Source organism: Saccopteryx leptura, chromosome 3, assembly GCF_036850995.1.
Source record: "Saccopteryx leptura isolate mSacLep1 chromosome 3, mSacLep1_pri_phased_curated, whole genome shotgun sequence".
In the NCBI taxonomy this organism is placed as follows: Eukaryota; Metazoa; Chordata; class Mammalia; order Chiroptera; family Emballonuridae; genus Saccopteryx; species Saccopteryx leptura.
This window is the reverse complement of record NC_089505.1, coordinates 275,515,679-275,537,431: the sequence shown is the minus strand read 5'-3', so window position 1 is coordinate 275,537,431 and position 21,753 is coordinate 275,515,679. Positions and strand designations below refer to the sequence as shown.

Sequence of the window (21,753 nt, the reverse complement as noted above, 5' to 3'; positions counted from 1 at the left end):
AGAGGATCAATGAAACTAGGAGCTGGTTCTTTGAAAAAGTAAACAAGATTGATGAACCTTTAAGTAGACTCACCAAGAAAGAGAGAGAGAGGACTCAAATAAATAAAATTAGAAATGAGAGAGGAGAAATAACAACTGACACAACAGAAATACAAAATATTGTAAGAAAATACTATGAAGAACTGTATGCCAAAAAACTAGACAACCTAGATGAAATGGAAAAATTCCTTGAAACATACAATCTTCCAAAAATCAATCTGGAAGAATCAGAAAACCTAAACAGACCAATTACAACAAATGAGATTGAAACAGTTATCAAAAAACTCCCAACAAAGAAAAGTCCAGGGCCCGATGGCTTCACAATGGAATTCTACCAAATATTCAAAGAAGAACTAACTCCTATCCTTCTCAAACTATTTCAAAAAATTCAAGAGGAAGGAAGACTTTCAAGCTCCTTTTATGAGGCGAGCATAATTCTGATTCCAAAACCAGGCAAAGACAACACAAAGAAAGAAAATTATAGGCCAATATCTCTGATGAATATAGATGCTAAAATCCTCAACAAAATATTAGCAAACCGGATCCAACAATATATGGAAAAAATCATACACCATGATCAAGTGGGATTTATTCTGGGGAGGCAAGGCTGGTACAATATTCATAAATCAATCAAAGTGATTCATCACATAAACAAAAAGAAGGAGAAAAACCATATGATAATTTCAATAGATGCAGAAAAAGCATTGATAAAATCCAGCACCCATTCATGATCAAAACTCTCAGCAAAGTGGGAATACAGGGAACATACTTCAACATGATAAAAGGCATCTATGAGAAACCCACAGCCAACATCATACTCAATGGGAAAAAATTAAAAGCAATACCCTTAAGATCAGGAACAAGGCAGGGGTGCCCCCTGTCACCACTCTTATTTAACATAGTCCTGGAAGTCCTAGCCACAGCAATCAGACAAGAAGAAGAAATAAAAGGCATTCAAGTTGAAAAAGAAGAAGTAAAACTATCATTATTTGCAGATGATATGATATTGTATATAGAAAACCCTAAAGTCTCAGTCAAAAAACTACTGGACCTGATAAATAAATTCAGCAAAGTGGCAGGATATAAAATCAATACTCAGAAATCAGAGGCATTTTTATACACCAACAATGAACAGTCAGAAAGAGAAATTAAGGAAACAATCCCCTTCACAATTACAACCAAAAAAATAAAGTACCTAGGAGTAAACTTAACCAAGGAGACTAAAGACTTGTACTCAGAAAATTACAAAACATTGATAAAAGAAATCAAGGAAGATACAAACAAGTGGAAGCATATACCGTGCTCATGGTTAGGAAGAATAAACATCATTAAAATGTCTTTATTACCCAAAGCAATCTATAAATTCAATGCAATACCAATTAAAATACCAATGACATACTCAAAGATATAGAACACATATTCCAAAAATTTATATGGAACCAAAAGAGGACACGAATAGCCTCAGCAATCTTAAAAAAGAAGAATAAAGTGGGAGGTATCACACTTCCTGATATCAAGTTATACTACAAGGCCATTGTACTCAAAACAGCCTGGTACTGGCATAAGAACAGGCATATAGATCAATGGAACAGAACAGGGAACCCAGAAATAAACCCACAGTTCTATGGACAACTGATATTTGACAAAGGAGGTAAGGAAATACAATGGAGTAAAGACAGCCTCTTTAACAAATGGTGTTGGGAAAATTGGACAGCTACCTGCAAAAAAATGAAACTAGATCACCAGCTTACACCACTCACAAAAATAAACTCAAAATGGATAAAAGACTTAAATGTAGGCCGTGAAACCATAAGCATCTTAGAAGAAAACATAAGCAGTAAGCTCTCTGACATCTCTCGGAGCAATATATTTGCTGATTTAGCTCCACGGGGAAGTGAAATAAAAGACAGGATAAACAAATGGGACTATATCAAACTAAAAAGCTTTTGCACAGCTAAAGACAACAAGAACAGAATAAAAAGACAAACTACACAATGGGAGAACATATTTGACAATACGTCTGATAAGGGGTTAATAACCAAAATTTATAAAGAACTTATAAAACTCAACACCAGGAAGACAAACAACCCAATCCAAAAATGGGCAAAAGAGATGAATAGACACTTCTCCAAAGAGGACATACAGATGGCCAATAGGCATATGAAAAAATGCTCAACATCACTAATCATTAGAGAAATGCAAATTAAAAGCACAATGAGATATCACCTCACACCAGTCAGAATGGCGCTTATCAACAAAACAACACAGAATAAGTGCTGGCGAGGATGTGGAGAAAAGGGAACCCTCCTGCACTGCTGGTGGGAATGCAGACTGGTGCAGCCACTGTGGAAAACAGTATGGAGATTCCTCAAAAAACTGAAAATTGAACTGCCTTTTGACCCAGCTATCCCACTTTTAGGAATATACCCCAAGGACACCATAGAACGGCTCAAAAAGGAGAAATGCACCCGCATGTTTGTGGCAGCATTGTTCACAATAGCGAAGATCTGGAAACAGCCCAAGTGTCCGTCAGAGGACGAGTGGATTAAAAAGCTTTGGTACATATATACTATGGAATACTACTCAGCCATAAGAAATGATGACATCGGATCATTTACAATAACATGGATGGACCTTGACAACATTATACGGAGTGAAATAAGTAAATCAGAAAAAAAACTAAGATGAATCCATACATAGAAGGGACATAAAAATGAGACTCAGAGACATGAACAAGAATGTGATGGCAACAGGGGCGGGGGGTTGGAGGAGGGGGGATGGGGTGAAGAAGGAGAGAGGGGTTAGGGGAGGGGAGGGGCACAAAAAAACCAGATAGAAAGTGACAGAAGACAATTTAACTTTGGGGGAGGGGTATACAGCACAATCAAATGTCAAAATAATCTAGAGATATTTTCTCTCAACATATGTACCCTGATTTATCAATGTCACTGCATTGAATTTAATACAAAAAAAAACACATTGTATCAGAAAGAAACCAATTATATTGAAATATACTTCTATCCATGATCCCCATGACTCTATTAATGCCAAGTAAGAACCAGAATTGCCCTTGGTCCCCAGCTCCCCATTTTTACAAGCAAGTCATTATCAGCTCCATGCCCTCGTCTGATCAAGGAAAGACAACTCTCCCCTATTTTTCATTCTCTATTGCAAGAAAAAAATGTTCATATAAGACAGCAGGCTTCATTAGCTTCCTGATAAAATCTTGTCAGCTCCCGGAAACACTGTTGCTGGCTCTCACTCGGCCTGCAGGCCTGGGAGCTGGCATCTCCGAATCTGCCTGGGTTGCAGCAGGGGGAAGGCTTTGGCAAGGGCCCTTCCCTGGTGACGTAAGAGTCTCCGTCCTCTGGGGAAGGAGAGTGGGGAGACACAGGTGTGGGAGACACGGGGCAGCAGGTCCCAGGGCCTCAGGGCAGGGAGGGAGCCAAGGAGGCAGCAAGTTCTCCCCCGCTCCGCATGGAAAGCAAGTGTCTACAAGGCAAAGGCTGAAGGCAGCTCCTCTAAAATAAGACCAGCTCTGTGAGTCTGGGATTCCTAAGTGGCGGTCCAACCAAGGATGGGGAGACGGACCAGCAACCTCGCAGGGTTCCTTACAGCCCATTGAGTCCCAGCCAAGAGTGGGCAGCGGACGGAGGCTCCTCCAGCCCACATCCCGCAGCCCTGCATCTTAGGTAAATAGAAGAACAAAAGGAGCAAAATGGGAGTGAGGCTAGAAAGGTAACCAGACATCCCTTTTGAGGAAAAATGGCTCTATATTCAATCATGATATTCAGGACTAACTTAGAGACCTGAGGGGCTGAGACTAGAGAATAACAGATTTTCCTACTCATTCAACCTGGTTTCACACCTTCATTTTCACTGTATATTCACACACATTATCCTATTTATTGTGATACCAAAAAATAACCAACAGAGGTTTTATTATCACAACAAAGAATCTAACACTCAATGATATTCAAGCAGCAGTTTCCACATCCAGAAAGGGGAAGGACACGGATATGCAAACTGCAAACCTGTGCTTGTTCCAGGGTCAGGTATTCAAGGTGCTGGGCAGTGCAGGGTAGCCACCACAAAGGGAGGAGAGGGCGAGTCACCTGACAACACAGGAGGAAGAGATGCATGTCACTCCATCAGCTTTCTCCTTCTAAAGGGCTGCCAGGCCTAAATCCTCACAGCTGGCCCCTGAATGGCCCAAAGCAACACTGAAGTGTGATTAGAAAGAGGAAGAAATGCAAATAAGTGTGTCTAAGAGCCTGCTAAGTGGGGTGGGAAAGGGGAGTTAGTGGGGATTTATAGTCTATAATTGGCCAGGGGTCAAGGGAGAAAGGGGAACAGAAAAACATTTATTTATTGAGAACCAACTATGTGCCCAGCTATACAATAAATACTTTGCATACAGTGTGTCTTTACTACCAACAACATGCTACAGTCAGTAGCATTGAGCTATTTACAGATAAGGACACAGAAGCTCAAGGAATTGACCTCACTGGCTGAAGTCAGATAATTAGAAGACAGCAAATCCATGATTCATGCTCAAATGCATAGGATTCTTTGCACTTTTTACACTGCCAAATTGTAAAGCTATTACCAAAGTTCCTGAACTACCAAGGCCGTCACTGGGAAAGAGAAATGGCATACAATGAGATTGTGTAGGGGACCCTGTCAGTTAACTCCTCATCATACCTTCTTCGTCCTTCTGAAAAGAATCTCATCCATCTCTCACGTAGCCCATGTGTATGGCCGGGTGCTGTGGCCATGCTGGTTCACATTGGATTCGGGCAGATGGTAAGGGAACTGTGGAGCCGGAGGGTGGTGGGCCGTTCCATTTATTAGAGTCTTGCAACAGCAGATGAGCAAGCAGGCAGGGCAAAACTGCTTCTCTCTCTCTTTCAGGACTCACTAGCAAACAGGCCGGGCAAAAACCCCTTCTTGGCAAATAGCAATCAGTGGCCCCTCCCGATGGCGGCAGGCAATCTGCAGTTTGCAATCTGCCACCCTGAGGGCAAGCACCTGCAGCCTTCAGTAGACTATATACACATTGGGCTGCCCCGTGCTCATCAGGCAAACTACAAGTGAGAAAACCTGACACACTTGTTTGCCCAACACCATGTGACTCAGGAAGCTGATCTGTTTCTGACGCTGAAAATAAATTCTGGTTAGTCAAAACAAATCAATGGATAGCATTTTCCTGGTGACTCTAATCACAGAGTGGGCATAGGATCTAAATTGGCTCAACCAGATTAAATGAAAGCATTTATAGTCCATATTTGAGGAAAAAACATCCCTCCCTCACTCTCTCCCTTTTCCCCTCTCATTTCTCTCGCATTCTCTCTCCCTTTCTCCGAATGCATGAAATTAAGGGCACAGGTTGCCCCAGTTACTACCGGCAGCTACCTTGTGACCAGGAGAACTAGTCTGAAGATGAAACAATGCATGCATTGCATAACACAGATACAGGCACAACCTGGCTTCTTGCTGATACTTCTGAGCCACTGAGTTTCTCAGCTCTGAAGTTTACCCTACTTGTGGACAATTCATCTCAGCCAGTTTGAATCAGAAGTCATGGTACTTGCAGCCAAAATCTTTCCAACAGAAGATATGAAACTACTCGTTAGGATGGGAGTGGCTAATGGGAAAGTGGGAGGTGGAGTGACTTGCCCTGTAACTCGGTGCTTTGAAACCCGTCAGTGCTCATCGACACTGAGCACCGAGGCAGCAGATGGGCAACGTCCTCGACCTCCTGTTCTCTGACCAGATGGCTTCCTGGTAACTCTAGATTTGATGGATAAAGGCCCGGACTAATGCCATGCAACCATGGGGGCTAGGACAGCCTGAACTGGTTTTAATTAAGCAGTTGGAGGCCAAGAGGAAACTCTTGGTGGGGTTGGAAGAATCCTCCACGTTGAGGTTGTGTAAGACAGTGGCTTGGCTGAGCAGAGCCGAGCAAGACCACACCACTGCCCTTCCAGCCCCCTCTGATGTGGGTTGCTGTCGCCTGGGAGTTTGGGGGCCTCCATTTTATAGGTGCAGGAATGTCTGAGAATACATAGAGGTGGGAGAAAAGGGCAACGAAAGGAAAGGAGCAGAGGTGGGGGGCAGTGTTGGAATAAAGAGAAGGGGGCCCAGGAGCTGAAGGATCTTGTAACTCTGTGGGCATTCAGAATAGCCTGAAGGCTTTAGGATCTCCCACAGGAGAAAACTGTCCTCAGCAAAGTGGCAGAAGGACCAGGTCATAAGGTGACCCAGTGTTCTCATGGACATCCCCAACAGTGGCCCTATGGAGCCCCTTCTTTAGGCCGCTGATGGGCTGCAGGTTACTTCTGAATCACTAGAGGAAGGAAAGGGAAGGGAACAATGAAAGGGGGAAGAGAGAAACTTTCTTTCTGAAAACATATAACGTACTCTCTGGGAACTCCTAGAAGAATCTGGACTTCCAGGGAACTAAGTTCCTGCAGTTATGCTGTGGGGACGCAAAACTATCATCTTTCAGTTGTGGATGGCCATGTGGCCATATTTCCACTAATGGGCTGCGGAACCCTGAGATATCTGGATTACAGTAGCATTGCTGGGGTCACCAACTCATTGTCTTTTGCCCGGGACTTCCCTGATTTTAGCAATGGCAGCCCCATGCCCTGGCAGTCCCAGGCAGACCGAAATGTCACCTCCTAAGCACCCCCTCCCCACCCAACCTTTCGACCGAACATGCCCCACATGAACCACAGTATTTTCTTAGCCTATGTAAAAATGGTTCAACCAGACTCAGGAAAAATAGAAGCTGAAGGCTTTCACTGCCCTCAGCCTCTTGTCAGCTCCTGATGTTATGCATTAGCCTCCTTAGAAATCAAGGATCATCCTGATTTCTTTGTCCTGAAAGAAGTGAAGGGGACAGTGGAGTATCAAGGAGATGGCAAAATCCCGGTGCACTGAGTACCACCCACCAGATGTCAACCTTGCTTACTCTGGGAAGCTGCCAAGCACCTAATGAGCAAAAGAAAGGCCAGTTCAGATGCCTCTTAAAAAGAAATTAGCCAGGGAACAATTAAAATCCTTGAGTGAGCAATTAACCTAACTGGCAAAGACTTATAAATCCTCCCTGGATCAAAACAGTTAATTGAAATCATCAGCCTTTGAAGGGGAATTAGTCTTTCTGAAATTAGTGAATGTGTCATTAAGGTGATGAAGAACTATAAGGAAAAGGGCAATAAAGCACCTATTCAGAAATAAGAGGTCCAAACTCTTTATTCAAAGCCATGGTAATTAAATCAATGATATATATAGCCAATACGGGTATCCGCGAACTGTTATGTTAAATATAATGGGGTATATACTCTGCTCTAAGTTACCTTGGAGCAGACTGGTTATTCACCAAACTAATACAATATTACATGTCAATTATATTTCAATACAAAATAAGTGGGTTTATGTATACTACCAAGCCAATTACTCAAAATAGTGAGTTTTTTACCTTCTTGAAATACATTTATATGTTTATATATATATGTACAGTTATCCTAAAATAAACTAATGTATTCATTTTTATTTTTAATAAAACTCTTTAATGAGAAATCAACTAAAAAGAGATTACATCATTTTTATGTTTCTTTATCTAGTTAAATCATCATTCAGAGTTTTTAAAAATAGCAAAAAACAAAACAAAAAGCAAAAAACCCACTTTGTCTCTTTGCCCAAAGCCTGACTTCAGGAGCTGAATTTTGGCTGAGGTTGAAGTCTGCATTCTTTTCCCCAGCATTCAACATTTATTACCTGGGAGACATTTTGTCAGCAGAGCACATATTAAACCAGTTAGTAGAAGTATGTTTGGATTATATATGTTAATTTACATTTGACAAACTTGCTTCTCTGGTGTCTATTGGGACACTGGCTAAATGTTTAACCTGGTTGTATTTAACCAAACTCATATAAACAGAAGAGCCAAATCCCCACATAGGACATAAAAACATGAATTACATGATCCTGTGAGGGTTCCTGAAGGAATGTCAGCTTTCAAGAAAGTCTTTGATGATTCATGTATTTTTGACTTTGTGGTCTTTCTACAGAGTGGTAAAGAAGCACCCTTAGAAAGAAGACAGTAAGCCAAAATACAGATATATACAATAAACTTATCTTCTCCTCCTGAGTCTTCTAAATTATGTTTAATGGTTCAAGACAAAATTATAATACTGTCTGATGTGGTTCTGTCTGATATTTAAGACATTTGTATTACAAATTTGAAGAAGAAAAGGGACATCAAGAGGGATAAAAATTTGGGGGTGATGGGTACACAACATAATCACAGTTCAAATGCTATAGAGATGTTCACCTGAAACCTATGCACTCTTATTGATCAATGTCACCCTTTAAATTTAATTTTCTAAATAAAATTTTTTTTAAAAGAGGAATAAAAGTTTTACACATCTTGCAAAACTGGTAAAATGATATCAACAGACTGTGATAAGGGGTGTGTGTGTATGTGTGTGTGTGTGTGTGTGTGTGTGTGTGGTATAATACCTAAAGCAACTACTAAAAACATTCTACAGAGAGAAACACACAAAAACACTATGAGTGCTCGCTTCGGCAGCACATATACTAAAATTGGAACAATACAGAGAAGATTAGTATGGCCCCTGTGCAAGGATGACATGCAAATTCGTGAAGCATTCCATATTTTAAAAAAAAAAAAAACAAAACACTACGAAAGTCCAAATGGAATTCTACAAGATGTTCAAGTAACCCATAGAAAGACAGGAAAAAGAAACAGAGAACTTCAAAAACAATAAAAGAGAGGATGAACTAAAAGTAAAAGATAAAATGGCAAACTTTAACTTTAACATACCAATGATTATATTAAATGTATAGTTGAAAGTAAAAGGATAAGAGAAGCTACACTGTGCAAACACTAATCAAAAGAAAGCAGGCATAACTATATTAATGTAAGTAAAGTCAACATTAGAGCAAAAAAAATTTACCAGAGACAGAGATGGACATTATACAATGATCAAAAGATCAATCAACCAACAAAAACATAGCAATTTTAAATGTAAATGCACCAAACAACACAACTATAAAAACCAAGATAGGCTATATTCTGAGTCATAAAAGAAACCTCAACAAAATTAAAAGAATTAAAATAACACAGAGTGTGTTCTGAGACCAAAATGGAATTAAACCAGAAGTCAATAACAAACATAACATGAAAATTTTCATGCACTTGAAAATTAAACAAGACACTTCTAAGTAATCCAAAGGTCACAGAGGAAGTTTCAAGAAAAATTAAAAAATAGGTTTAACTCAGCAAAAATGAAAATACAGTATAACAAAATTTGTGGGACAAAACTAAAATAGTGCTGAGAATTTTATAGTATTAAATGCATATATTAGAAAAGAGGAGAAAAAGAAAAGAGGAAAAGCCTCAAATTAAGAAGATAAACCTCACCTTAGAAACTAGGTAAAAATACAACAAAACAAACCCAAGTCAAGCAGAAGGAAGGAAACAACAAAAACAGAAAAGAAAGTCCAGGTCCGGAGGGTTTCACTGGAGAATTATGCCAAATGCTTAATAAACAATTAACGCCAATTTTATACACTGTCTTCCAGAAAACAGAAGAGAAAGGAAGACTTCCCAATTCATTTTATGAAGCTAGAATCATCCTTCAACCAAAACCAGCTGCTTTATTAATGAGGAGCTGGGGGTTCTCAGTGAAGTTAAGTCACCCAACCAAAATCATACAAGTAATTTCCATACCACTGTTTTCCACCACTTCATACCAGCCTCACTACATTTCTGATCATCTACAATTTTTTAGCACCTTTAAAAGTATTATCTGAAATGATTCTTAAATGTTCTGCCTAAAACTAAATGGTAGAAGGCTAGAATAATGAAAGTGGTTGCAGTCTCTTTTAGCCCCTATGATTGACATCCTGATGGATGTTAACCTAAAACTGGCAGCCAAAGAAAGACCAGCCAGGCTGAATGGCCAGGTATGTTAATGCCATAATTCTGGGACTGGTCAGGACCGTCACTCTCTTTCACTTAGATGTGAAGAATTACTGCCTGACCTGTGGGGGCACAGTAGATAGAGCGTTGACCTGGGATGCAGAGGTAACTCATTTGAAACCCCGGGCTTCCCCAGGTAAGGCACATATAAGAAACAACTACTTCAAGCTGATGCTTCCTCCTCCTCCCTGCCCCCCCCCATCTTTCTCTCTAAAATCAATAAATAAAATCTTTTTTTGAAAAGCCTGACCAGGTTGTGGCACAGTGGATAGAGGATCAAACTGGGATGCAGAGGACCCAGGTTTGAAACCCCAAGGTCGCCAGCTTGAGCACAGGCTCACCAGCTTGCTTATGAAATCATAAACATGACCCCATGGTTGCTGGCTTGAATCCAAAGATGGCCAGCTTGAAGCCCAAGGTCGCTAGCTTGAGCAAGAGGTCACTCACTCTGCTGTAGCCTCCAGTCAAGGCACATATAAGAAAGCAATCAACGAACAACTAAAAACCTGCAACGGAGAACTGATGCTTCTCATCTCTCTTCTTTCCTTTCTGTCTGTCCTTATCTGTCCCTCTCTTTGATTCTCTCTCTTTGTCTCTGTCAAAAAAAAAAAAGTGAAGAGTTATTGCTTAGAGTTCTCTCTTCTTAATCAGGGGACTCCCTGAAAGCAACAACTACAAAAGATAAATAGCAAAGGAAAGCACGTTTACGGCATCACTGGTGATATTTCATGAGGTGCATGAGAGGAAAGAAGGGGCTATGTCTCTAACACTAACCCACCTCCCTCACTCCCACTTCACAACTTCTGCCTCCACATTTGCAAAATGCTGACATTTGTGCTTCTACCTGCACCTTTCACACCCAGTGAATTAAGGCTTCTCCTGCTTATGGCCAATTTCTTCTCCTTAATTTCTGGATACCACTGACCTTCAACCTCATTTTATTCCTTACCCCAGCTCTTCCCAGCATCTTCAAACATTTCCATCAAAAGATAAAATGTGCCCCTTTAGCCCTGTGCTCTCTTCAGACTACAGCCCCTCGCCTCTTCAAGGAGTGTGCTTACACTCCCTGCCTCCATTCCCTCACCTTTAAATCCTCACCCCACTGCAGTCTGGCTTGAGGCCCCCACTGCACTTCAACTGCTCTGGCCAAGATGCCAGTTTGTGCTGCCTTTGTGCTAGCTCCAGTGGGCGCTCTTTACCCCTCATTTTACTTGACTCATCCTGTCCCTTACTGAAATACTTTCTTCCATGGCACAGGCGCCCCTGCTTATCTTCCCCCTCTCTAGTCACAGGACCTTTCTCCTCCTCTGCCCGTCTCTCAGATGTTGATTCCTCAGTATTCTAGCCTAGCCTCTCTTTTCCCTTCAGACCCTCTCCCATTATTTTAGTTACCTTCTATATGACCCACTCACGCCACTCCCTCAAGCTCCATACCCAAGTAACCCACCTCCTACTCATCACATGCACTTGTCCTACCAGGACCCAGATTCAACACGTCCAAAACTGAGCTCATCATCCTCCCCACCTCACCCCGGACCCTGAACATGCGTAGGACACTGTCCTAAACCAGGCGCCCTTAACTGTTCTCCATCCTCACGTCCATGTTAAAGTTCTCACCAAGCCTGTTTTACCTTCTCAAAATCCTTCAAACCATTTTAATTTCCAGTGACACTGCCTTAGTCCAGACCCCCAATATCTGCCAACTTGAAGTCTGCAAGAGCTTCCTACCTAGTCTCCCTGCCCCTAACTGTGCCCTCTTCCAATCTATTCTTCCAGCATCAATAAGAGTGACTTCCTAAAATGTGAATTTTACAACATCATTTTCTTGCTTAAAACCCTTGAGGGACTTCTCCGTGTCTTTCAGATGAAGTCTAACCATTCCATGGCCTCTGATCTACCTCCCCAGCCTCACCCCCTCCGCCCTTCCTTGCCCAGTTCAAGCCTGTGTGGCTGCTCTCCTGGCCCCAGCGGTCCCCGCAGCTTCACTCTCTGGCTGCAGCCTTATGGGGAGGCCTGCTCACGCCATCGCTCCTGTCCCCAACCTCTGCGCTTTGTCACCAGTGTTCTCTGTTCACTGTCACATCAGCGCTGAGAAGACACTGCCCTGATTGCATGACCTGCTGGATCAGGAAGGACCTCGGGCTGTCAGGATTTGAGAAACCATAAGAAAAGTCACTCCCTGTCTCACCACAAAAACAGTATGTTTCCTTGGGTTATTCTCAAAATTTCTTTATGTGGAGGTCAAAGCTACTGTTTCTCAAATACAGGCAAGTCAAAATGCAAATGCCTTTTAAATCTGCAGAAATAAAAATCAAAAACCCTAAATTCTTTAACCATTGATTAAAAATTAAGAAGTAGGGATCTAATTAATGCACAGCTTGGTGATTATGGTTAACAATACTATATTAGATACTTGAAAGTTACTATAAGAGTAGATCTTAAAGGTTCTCACCACAAAAGAAAAAAGGAAATTATGTAAAGTAATGGAACTGTTAACTATTATTGTGGTAATCATTTTGCAACATATACATGTATCAAATCATCACATTGTACACTTTAAATTTACAAAATTTTATATGTCAATTACATCTCAATAAAGTTGGGGGGGATAAAAATAAAATGTTAAAAAACAGCAGTCAGAAGTTTTTTGATAGAAGAATTTTGAATAAGAAGATTTGAACCATTGACATGAGGCTTTGAGAATACTCTACACAGAATTAACAATTATACCTTGTTCTACAGATAAGAGAAGAACTGGAATTTATTAATCGGTTAACTTGAAGCCACTAAAAATTCAAACATAAGATAGGTTAAAGGGTTAGAATACTTTTTTTGTCACATTTCTCTTTTTGTGTATTCTGTCATCATAAAATTCAGTAGTTTGTATACAGAGGTCTCTTGTGGGCTTTTATTGTAACTATAATGGTTAATTATTACACAACCTCTAACCTTGAGAGTATAAAATTCACTTAATTGTCCATTGTAGAAATTGCATTTACAATTGTTTGTTTTAGGAAATCACATTTTGTAATATTTAACTCACAACAATTTCACTGAGCTTGTTATAATAAAGTACACCAGTATAAAAACTATTCAGATCCTCTTGAGGTTAGTGAAAGTCACCTGTGTTTTTCTTCGTGCCAATTATTGTACAAGAAACTACTTATATTAACAGTGACTATGACAGAACATTTTAAAACAATGCAAAATAATCTTAACTTTTTCCTCCGCATTCCTGAAGGGTAAGGGACTGAAGGCAGTGCCCTCCTCTGGCTTATAACTGGAGAGAACAGCTGGAGGGCACTAGAACCCAGCAAGCTGTCAAGGGAAAATGTCCCACACACAAAGCAAGGTGCAGATGCAGGGTGACTCAGAAGGAGAAGAAAAGTATCATTCTAGAGAGATGCTATAGGGTAGTGATGTCACATCCAGACACTGGAGTTCCATTTACCTGGATTCAAGCCCTGGCTCTGCCTTCTGCTCACAAACCTCATCATCAAACCACTTGTTTAATCTCCCTGAGCTTCTGTTTTCTAATACAGACCTCTTAATACAGAATTCTTTATTTTTTTTCTTTTTTTTTTTTTTGTGAAAGAGACAGAGAGAGAGATACAGAGAGAGGGATAGATAAGGACAGGCAGACAGGAAGGGAGAGAGATGAGAAGCATCGATTATTCATTGCGGCACCTTAGTTGTTCATAGATTGTTTTTTCATATGTGCCTTGACTGGGGGGCTACAGCAAAGCGAGTGACCTCTTGCTCAAGCCAGCAACCTTGGGCTCAAGCCAGCAACCGTAGGCTTCAAGCCAGTGACTTTTGGGCTCAAGCCAGAGACTATGGGGTCATGTCTATGATCCCACGCTCAAGCCAGTGACCCAGCACTCAAGCTGGTAAGACCGTGCTCAAGCCAGTGACCTCAGGGTTTTGAACCTAGGTCCTCTTCGTCCCAGTCCAATGCTCTATCCACTGAGCCACCACATGGTCAGGCTAATACAGCATTCTAATACAGAGTTGACTAAACATCAATTCATGGAGGCATAAGATGTATGACGTTTATAAGGTGTTTCTCTCAGTTCTAAGCATGTAATAAAATGGGAGTTTCTATTTTTGTTGTTGTCATTGTTGTTATCTTCCCATTTCACCATTTCACTTAGGTCCAGTCTTTGTGGCAAAAATGTCCAGAAATGAGACTCAGTGGGGGCACGTTCCACTTGCCCTCCTCCCTGGGGCAGCCACAGAGCCTCGAGCATAGCCAGCTGGTGGTAGGGTGGGAAGAACCCCAGTCCCAGACTCACTCTCCCGTCCCACTCTGCCCCCTTCCATTGCACAAACTCCCTCCGCTATGCCGATGCCTTTGATTTAGCCAGATGGTTGACACATTACTTTTTGGGTTTTTTGCCAAAAAGGATGATTTGCTTTCCAAAAATCTCAAATTAAGCAGCTCATAACTACTTCTTAAGATAAAGAGAACTGAATTCTTACAAGGCATTGTAGAAAGCACTTTGACAGGACGTGTTGCTTCTGTTCCCTATCTCTGGGTGCCAGATGACTGCTTTCTCCTGTCTGACCCCAGGGGATATGTGATTGGGGTTGAATTCTCAAACATTCTTTCCTAGAAAAGGCTTCAGAGTCACTGGTGTGTCTGCAAGAAAGGGGAAGCACTTTGCCAACCCAGTATTAGCACGCCTTGAGGCTCTTTGTTGTCCTGACCTCAGCTTTGGGTGCTATAAGTATTGGCAATTGCTGAGTTTCAAAAGCAAGCACTAAGACTTGAGGCTCTGTCTACTAAGGAAAAAACAAAACAGAGCAGCCCAAGGTGCCAAAGAAACTGCTAATCAGTGCCGCCTTTCAAATGAAAACACCAATCTGAATCATCCAGTTATGTCTTGGGAGTAGGGTATATGCTATAGTTTAGGGCAAAAAGTTTTTAACTAATATTTCACCGAAATTTTTATTTTCCATGCATTAAAAATGTTTGTATGAATCTCCCATTCTCCCACATAACTTAAGATAAACCAGTTAAAGAAACACAAATGGAGACAAGCACAAACTTAACTTGACCCCTTTGAGGGTTGACCATGAAAATTCACTATCCTGGAGAATATAAAACAGATTGCACCCTTGGCTATTCCAGGAAACAGAGCATCTCAAGTTGTTAAGCTCTTTCTCTAATTCATAATTATGTTATTGTCCAGACTCCTTGTTTCCAACCCTTCCCAGAGCCCCCTTTCATATGCAACAACACCGACCCATATGCAAAATGGGAGAACCTGTGTACGTATTAGTTTGCTCAGGCTGCCATAACAAAATGCCACACACTGGGTGGCTTAAAACAACCGATACTTATTTCTCACAGTCTGGAGGCTAGGCTAGAAGTCCAAGATCAAAGTATTGGCAGCTTTGGGTACTTCTGGGGCCTCTCTTCTTGGCATGCAGATGGCCTTCTTGTTGTGCCCTCACAGAGTATTCCCTCTGTGCATGTGCCCTGTTGTCTGTCTGTCTGTGTGTCCCAGTCTCCTCTTCTTATAAGGACACCAGTTAGGTTGGATTAGCATCCACTCTAATGGCCTCATTTTAACTTAATCACCTCCTTAAAGGCCCTCTTTCCATATACAGCCCCATTATAAGATACTAGGCAGTAGAGCTTCAGCATACGAATTTGGGGAGGACACAATTCAGCCCTTAGCAGCATGTCTTTATGGTCCATTTCCAAATTACATGAAACAACAAAGTAACCTATTCCTAATTTAAGAGCCCTGTGGTTGGGGTGGGGGTGGGGGGAAGGCTGTGTAGAAAGATACAGCCAGATGTAACTTGTGGTTTAATTTTAGGAACTGCATGCTTCTTGTTCCCCCAAAATACTTCACATGGCTTCAGAATCTCTTAGTAGGGCTTCATATTCTTTACTTTATGAAAGAAGGGCTTTCTTCTGTTAACATGCAGACAGTTCTAGACTGAGTCTTGTCTGGCAGTGAGGCTCAGCTCAGCCGTCACGTCTTGTGAGAGCAGTTTCTGAGGGAGGACAGAAACTCGGCACCTGTAGAGCCAGGGAGGAAGTGACAGGAACACCCAGAAAGGAAGCAAAAGGAACAGAAATAAGATACTGGGGACATGAGAGGACAGACCTTACTGGCTTCACCACCTCCTAGCCTGAGTAATACAGAGACTGAACATTCATGCTCCAGTCCATAAAGCTAGAGTTGTTGCTAGGAAGCAACTGCTGAGCCAGAGACTGTTCTCCAGCTAGCTCTCTCTGCCTCTAGGGGGAGCCATGGAATGGACTTCTGCACAGTGGCTCATGGGCCATGATGGACTCCAGTTTAAGGCCTAACCTGTGAAAATCTCCTACACATTTTTTGCCCTCTCTCTTTTCCAGCCACCAGCTGTTAGCAAAGGATTCTAAAGCTCTAAGAAGGGGCAGAACCACAAAATGGAAAGAGCTTGGAAGGCCTCCCACTGAACACCTGCACTAAACTGTTATTATGTGAATAATTCCTGTTGGTTCCACCACTGAGAATTCAGGGGTTCTCCCTTTTAACAAGTAGCAATCTCATAATTAATAAGTTAATTCAGCCAATGTATGGCTGAGTTCAGCAGGAAATTAATAATCCCTTCAAAAGTGGGTGGTTAGTGGTAGCTTATACCAAGAGTAAATACTAATTAATAATAAGGGTATTATTTTATTTTTCATGGGAAATGACTTTTATCTTGACATTACTATTCAGTTCAAGTTGACTTTTGGTAACAATATCACAAACAGATGCAGTTTGTAACTATCATTACATTTCAAAAAAAACCTGGCATAGTGGAACAACACAGTGTAACAATAAAGCATTAATAAGGTGAGAAGGAATTCAGATTGGAAGCCACAGGTTCTGGATTCTAGATCTCCCCCAACACTAATCAGCTATAACTAGAAGCCTTCACCAGTCCAATCACTACCAACTCTAAATGCCAGGCTGAAGATGTGCACTTAGGCGACACATTGCCCCCTATGAGTAAAAAGCAAACAAAAGGAAAATTGGTCACAGTGCTTTATGCATAGAAGGTGCTCAACAAATATGTGTTCAATGAATAAATGTTTCAACAGGAACTCTCAGCCTGAAAAAGCAATTCAAACTAAGACCACAGGCGGGTGGACACAGATGTAAACTGTCACCCCTAACCCCTCCCACCAAGCTGACAGAAATGTCTCTACATGGTCATGAGTGTAATTGACTTGCTCCATTTCTGAACAGCTAGACTAGAGCAGAAATATGACTCAATCTGGGTGGGGGGTGATAAATAGTCAAAAAGTAGAGTCATCTGTTTAAGTACTGCACCTATAATTTAAAAAATAGAAAGCCATCTGTCTTACAATACTGAAGTAAAATCCGTGTATTTAATTAAAAATAATAATGTAAGTAGACTTTTGTTTAGTCACAAGCAGAAAGCTTTATCTATCAAGTTACACTAGGGCCTCGATGAGTGCCTGAAACATGGTAGGTACGTGTTTGCTAAAGAAAAGCAGTTAATAGTTGGGCACCCGTGGCGTGCTGGGCACTGTGAGGGAAGCCTCTCCAGAGGCCTGCAGGCTAGTAAGAGAGACCCACATGTCCCTGACTCATGTGTGTGACATATGTGTTAGGACATGCTATGGGGAACAAGGGAACAGTTGGTTCTGATAGGGAGAAGGAGGAAATAAGGTTTCAAAGAGAAGGTGAAATTTAGCTTCCTAGCACCTGGCTGGCTGGAGAAGGCTGGTCACAGACAAGGTGCTCCAGGAGACAGCCTGGGAAAAGGGGGTGGAGCCACATGTTGTTGCAGTGACAGTGAACTATTTGGAGACCAGATGACATGCTCTGAGGGGCCGAGGGGAGGCAACAGCTCCAGTCAGCAGACCAAAGCACCGAAGCCCCATCCCCAGCCTTACTCAGATATTTATTAGCCAGTACAAATAAGTCAAGGATGCAGACAGAAGAAGTTTTCAGGGGGTGAAGTAACGTGCAAGGAAGATGCTGTTCTGAGCATCTTCTTGTTACTGAATCTTATCCTGCTGTTTTGCCGTTTCCAGCACAGGGTCAGAGATCTCAGGACTCAGGTCCACTCAGGGCTTTTGCCCTAGGGCGTCTTACTGTCTCTGATTGTTTACCCTAACTCTGCATTTCTTCATAACATGTTCCTACAACACATGAGAGTCTGATTATGATGCAGAAGCAAAAATGGAGCTTCATGGAAAAAAAAGTGGATTTCCTTTCTTTCCTTCTCTCTCCAAATCTTGTAAAACACTTAGTTCCTTTAACCAATACAAATAGCATTTTATTAAGTTGTATTAATCTTTGTAAGATGACTGTCATGCCCAAACTATTTTAATGGTACAGAAGTTAAAATTACATGAAGAAAATGTTCTAAAGTCTGGACACATTTTGGATCTGTTTTCTTGAAGTATTATAATTTCTGAATAATAAAACTTCATTTTGTTTCCATTCTTATTATTTGAAGGGAGCCTTGTAAGGTCTGTATTAGCATTCCAGCTGTATCCCTGGCAAGTGTGCCTCAAAGATATGCAATTCAGCCCATAGAGTATTTGTATGAGTCTACAGAGAAGGTCTGCTAAGAATTCCTCAAGTGTCAACACAGTTCAATTGGTAATCCATGGCCAGTCAAGTCATTTTAAAGGGTACCAAAATAGGGAAAGATGGACAGAGACAGACGTCCTACCTTAAATGGAGACTCATAAAAATTCCAAAGCTTTTCTTCTATTCATTCCATGATAATCAACTGATTATTATAAATTGTTTAACCCTTTGAGTAATGAGTTTCTTTCATGCTCGTTAACTTCCGGGAGTAAATTTTTTGTTTGTTTGTTTGTTTTTAAAAAAAAATGAAATTAGTTTCAGTTACAGTTTTATTACCTTAAAATCATGTTTGTTTGTTTGATAACCAATTTATGGAAACAAGAACATACATTTGTCTTTTTTTCAATGTTGCCTTACACATTTTTAAAATAAATCTATCATACTCTGGATGGTCAGGAGGCACGAAGACATACATGAATGTTCGTACTACTCAAAGGGTTAATTAACAAATTTTTGCTTTGTACAAGCCCTATTCTATGCCCAAGTCTTTGCTCTTATAGAGATAGTTTTCGGGGGAAAACCGAGTTTACACACAATCAGATATGGTGGAGGAGCAGTATTCTGAGACCTCCATAGAGGTCTTCTATTTCCACACACAGCCCTGCTTGAACCCTCACAGTTCCTCTGTCCTTTAAGAAGTGGCAATCCTTTTGCATTGGCACTGTTCTCAGTGACTTTAAGTGTAAGTAGTTGTTTTTTATTCCTAGAAGAGATAATAGTATTAAAATCAAGCATCAGCAGAGGAAATGCTTTACCTTGTTTTGCCTTATTTTAACTTTAAAAAGCCTGTCTTTGAACATCAAGAACACAAAGCCTAGAAGAAGAAGGCATAGAGTTTATCCATAAACACAATTCGCCCTGATTGGGCGGTGGCACAGTGGATAGAGCCTCTGACTGGGATGCGGAAGACCCAGGTTCGAGACCCCGAGGTCACCAGCTTGAGCACGGACTCAACTGGTTTGAGCAAAAGCTCACCAGCTTGAGCCCAAGGTCACTGGCTCAAGCAAGGGGTTACTCGGTCTGCTGAAGGCCCGCAGTCAAGGCACGTATGAGAAAGCAATCAATGAACAATTCAAGTGTTGCAACGCGCAATGAAAAACTAATGACTGATGCTTCTCATCTCTCCATTCCTGTCTGTCTGTCCCTGTCTATCCCTTTCTCTGACTCTCTCTCCGTCTCTGTAAAAAAACAAACAAAAAAAAAAAACACACAAACACAATTTGGAAAGAAAATTGATGAGATGTCAATTTTCTCACCACACATAGAGATCAAAGCCTTTTCTGAGTTGAAGGGAAATAGCTTCAAAACTGAGAAAGAAAAGTATTGGTAACGGTCCCTGAAATTGAGGCCCTCCCTCCTGGTCCTTTTCAGAAAGGAAACTTTGGTTGGGTGGTTCTATTACTAGGTTCAGCAATCTGAGAGCAGAGAATTTCTCACAAATTTATCTGATGTCTCACATTGCCGGGGAGCTCCCAGCAGAGCAGAAGGGCGGCTGACATGTTCAAGCAAAAAGAAAGCCCAATAGAGCAGTCCTCAAACCCCCCTCCCAGCCTCCTTCAGCACAGAATCAAAAGGTTTTCTCTAATCCCAAATAGGGAATAGAGTTGTCTGAGAGAGCCTCAGTGGACCAGGAGGGGCAACTCATCTTGGACAATAAAAGGCTGGGTGACTAGCATGGAACTGACAAGAAGGCAGAGTAAGGACCTTGGTCACTGATAGCAACAGCGGCAAAAATCTTCAACCACTCAGGAGAGATTGGAATGGACAAGAAGTAGCAATAGATCAGACATGCCTTCCCCAGCCCCCTTTCCCATCATCTCCAACCCAACATAGGACTGTGACGTGTAAAACCACCAACTTTATTGTGGCAAGCCACTGAAATTTGAGACTGTTTGTGATAGCAGTTAGCTTACTGTGGATACTATCAAAAATAAGAAAATTTTCATTTCTTTTGCTCATTTGAATATGTGACATAAAACTTGTACCCAGTAGGTGATAAATACTAAGAAAACAAAGCAAGGTGATGTGAGCAATAGAAACCAAAGAAGAAATAAAGGAATGGTTTCTGTGTCATGAATAAATGATCTCTCCGTGAAAATAATATTGGAGCTGAAAGTTGAATATTGAGAAGGAGCCAGCCATGTCAAATCCTGAAACTGAAAGTTGCAGGCAGAAAACAACCACAAACACAAAAGCTCTGAGGCGGACACAAACTTGGTATATTTAAGAGACTGAAAGATGGCTGGTGTGGCTGGAGCAGGAAAAGCAAGAAAAAGTAGGAAGTCGGTCAGAGAGATGGGCGTGACCATATTATGCAGGGTCTTAAAGGCCACAGAAATAAAAAAAGTCAGAATTTTATACTAAATTCAACAAGAGGCCCTTGGTGGGTGTTAAGAAGGGAGGCAGATGGTCTAAATCAGGGATAGTCAACTTTTATACTTACCGCCCGCTTTTGTATGTGTTAGTAGTAAAATTTTCTAACCGCCCACTGGTTCCACAGTAATGGTGATTTATAAAGTAGGGAAGTAACTTTACTTTATAAAATTTATAAAGTAGAGTTACAGCAAGTTAAAGCATATAATAATAATTACTAAGTATTTTATGTCGGATTTTTGCTAAGTTTGGCAGAATAAATCTTTATAAAACAACTTACTATAGTTAAATCTATCTTTTTATTTATACTTTGGTTGCTCTGCTACCGCCCACTATGAAAGCTGGAACACCCACTAGTGGGCAGTGGGACCAGGTTGACTACCACTGGTCTAAATGATGATTCTTTTGGCAGCTGTTTGGAGAAAGGCTTAGGGTGGGACAAAAATGGAAGCTGACAGAACATTTAAGAGACCATTAAAATAGTCCAGATGAGGGATGTTGACTGTTTGACCTGAAGATGACAGCTGTCAAGATAGAAACTTAATATGTTGGGAATATATTCTTTGAGATAGAACTGATTAACTAGATATGACATGTGAAAAAAATGAATAGAGTGATTCCCAAGTTTTTATCTGCAGAAACTGGGAAGGGTAATGCCATTTCCTGAGAAAGAGACAGGCAGAAGAACAGGTTAGTGTTGGGCAAATG

At 41.2% G+C, this 21,753-nt stretch overlaps 1 non-coding gene across 1 annotated transcript; it reads left to right on the top strand.

The window, feature by feature from the left end:
* The first annotated feature begins 8,622 nt into the window (after positions 1-8,622).
* On the top strand, positions 8,623-8,729 carry LOC136401897 (U6 spliceosomal RNA). The gene has a single exon (XR_010750822.1). It is a non-coding gene; the product is annotated as a U6 spliceosomal RNA (small nuclear RNA).
* Positions 8,730-21,753: the final 13,024 nt, after the last annotated feature.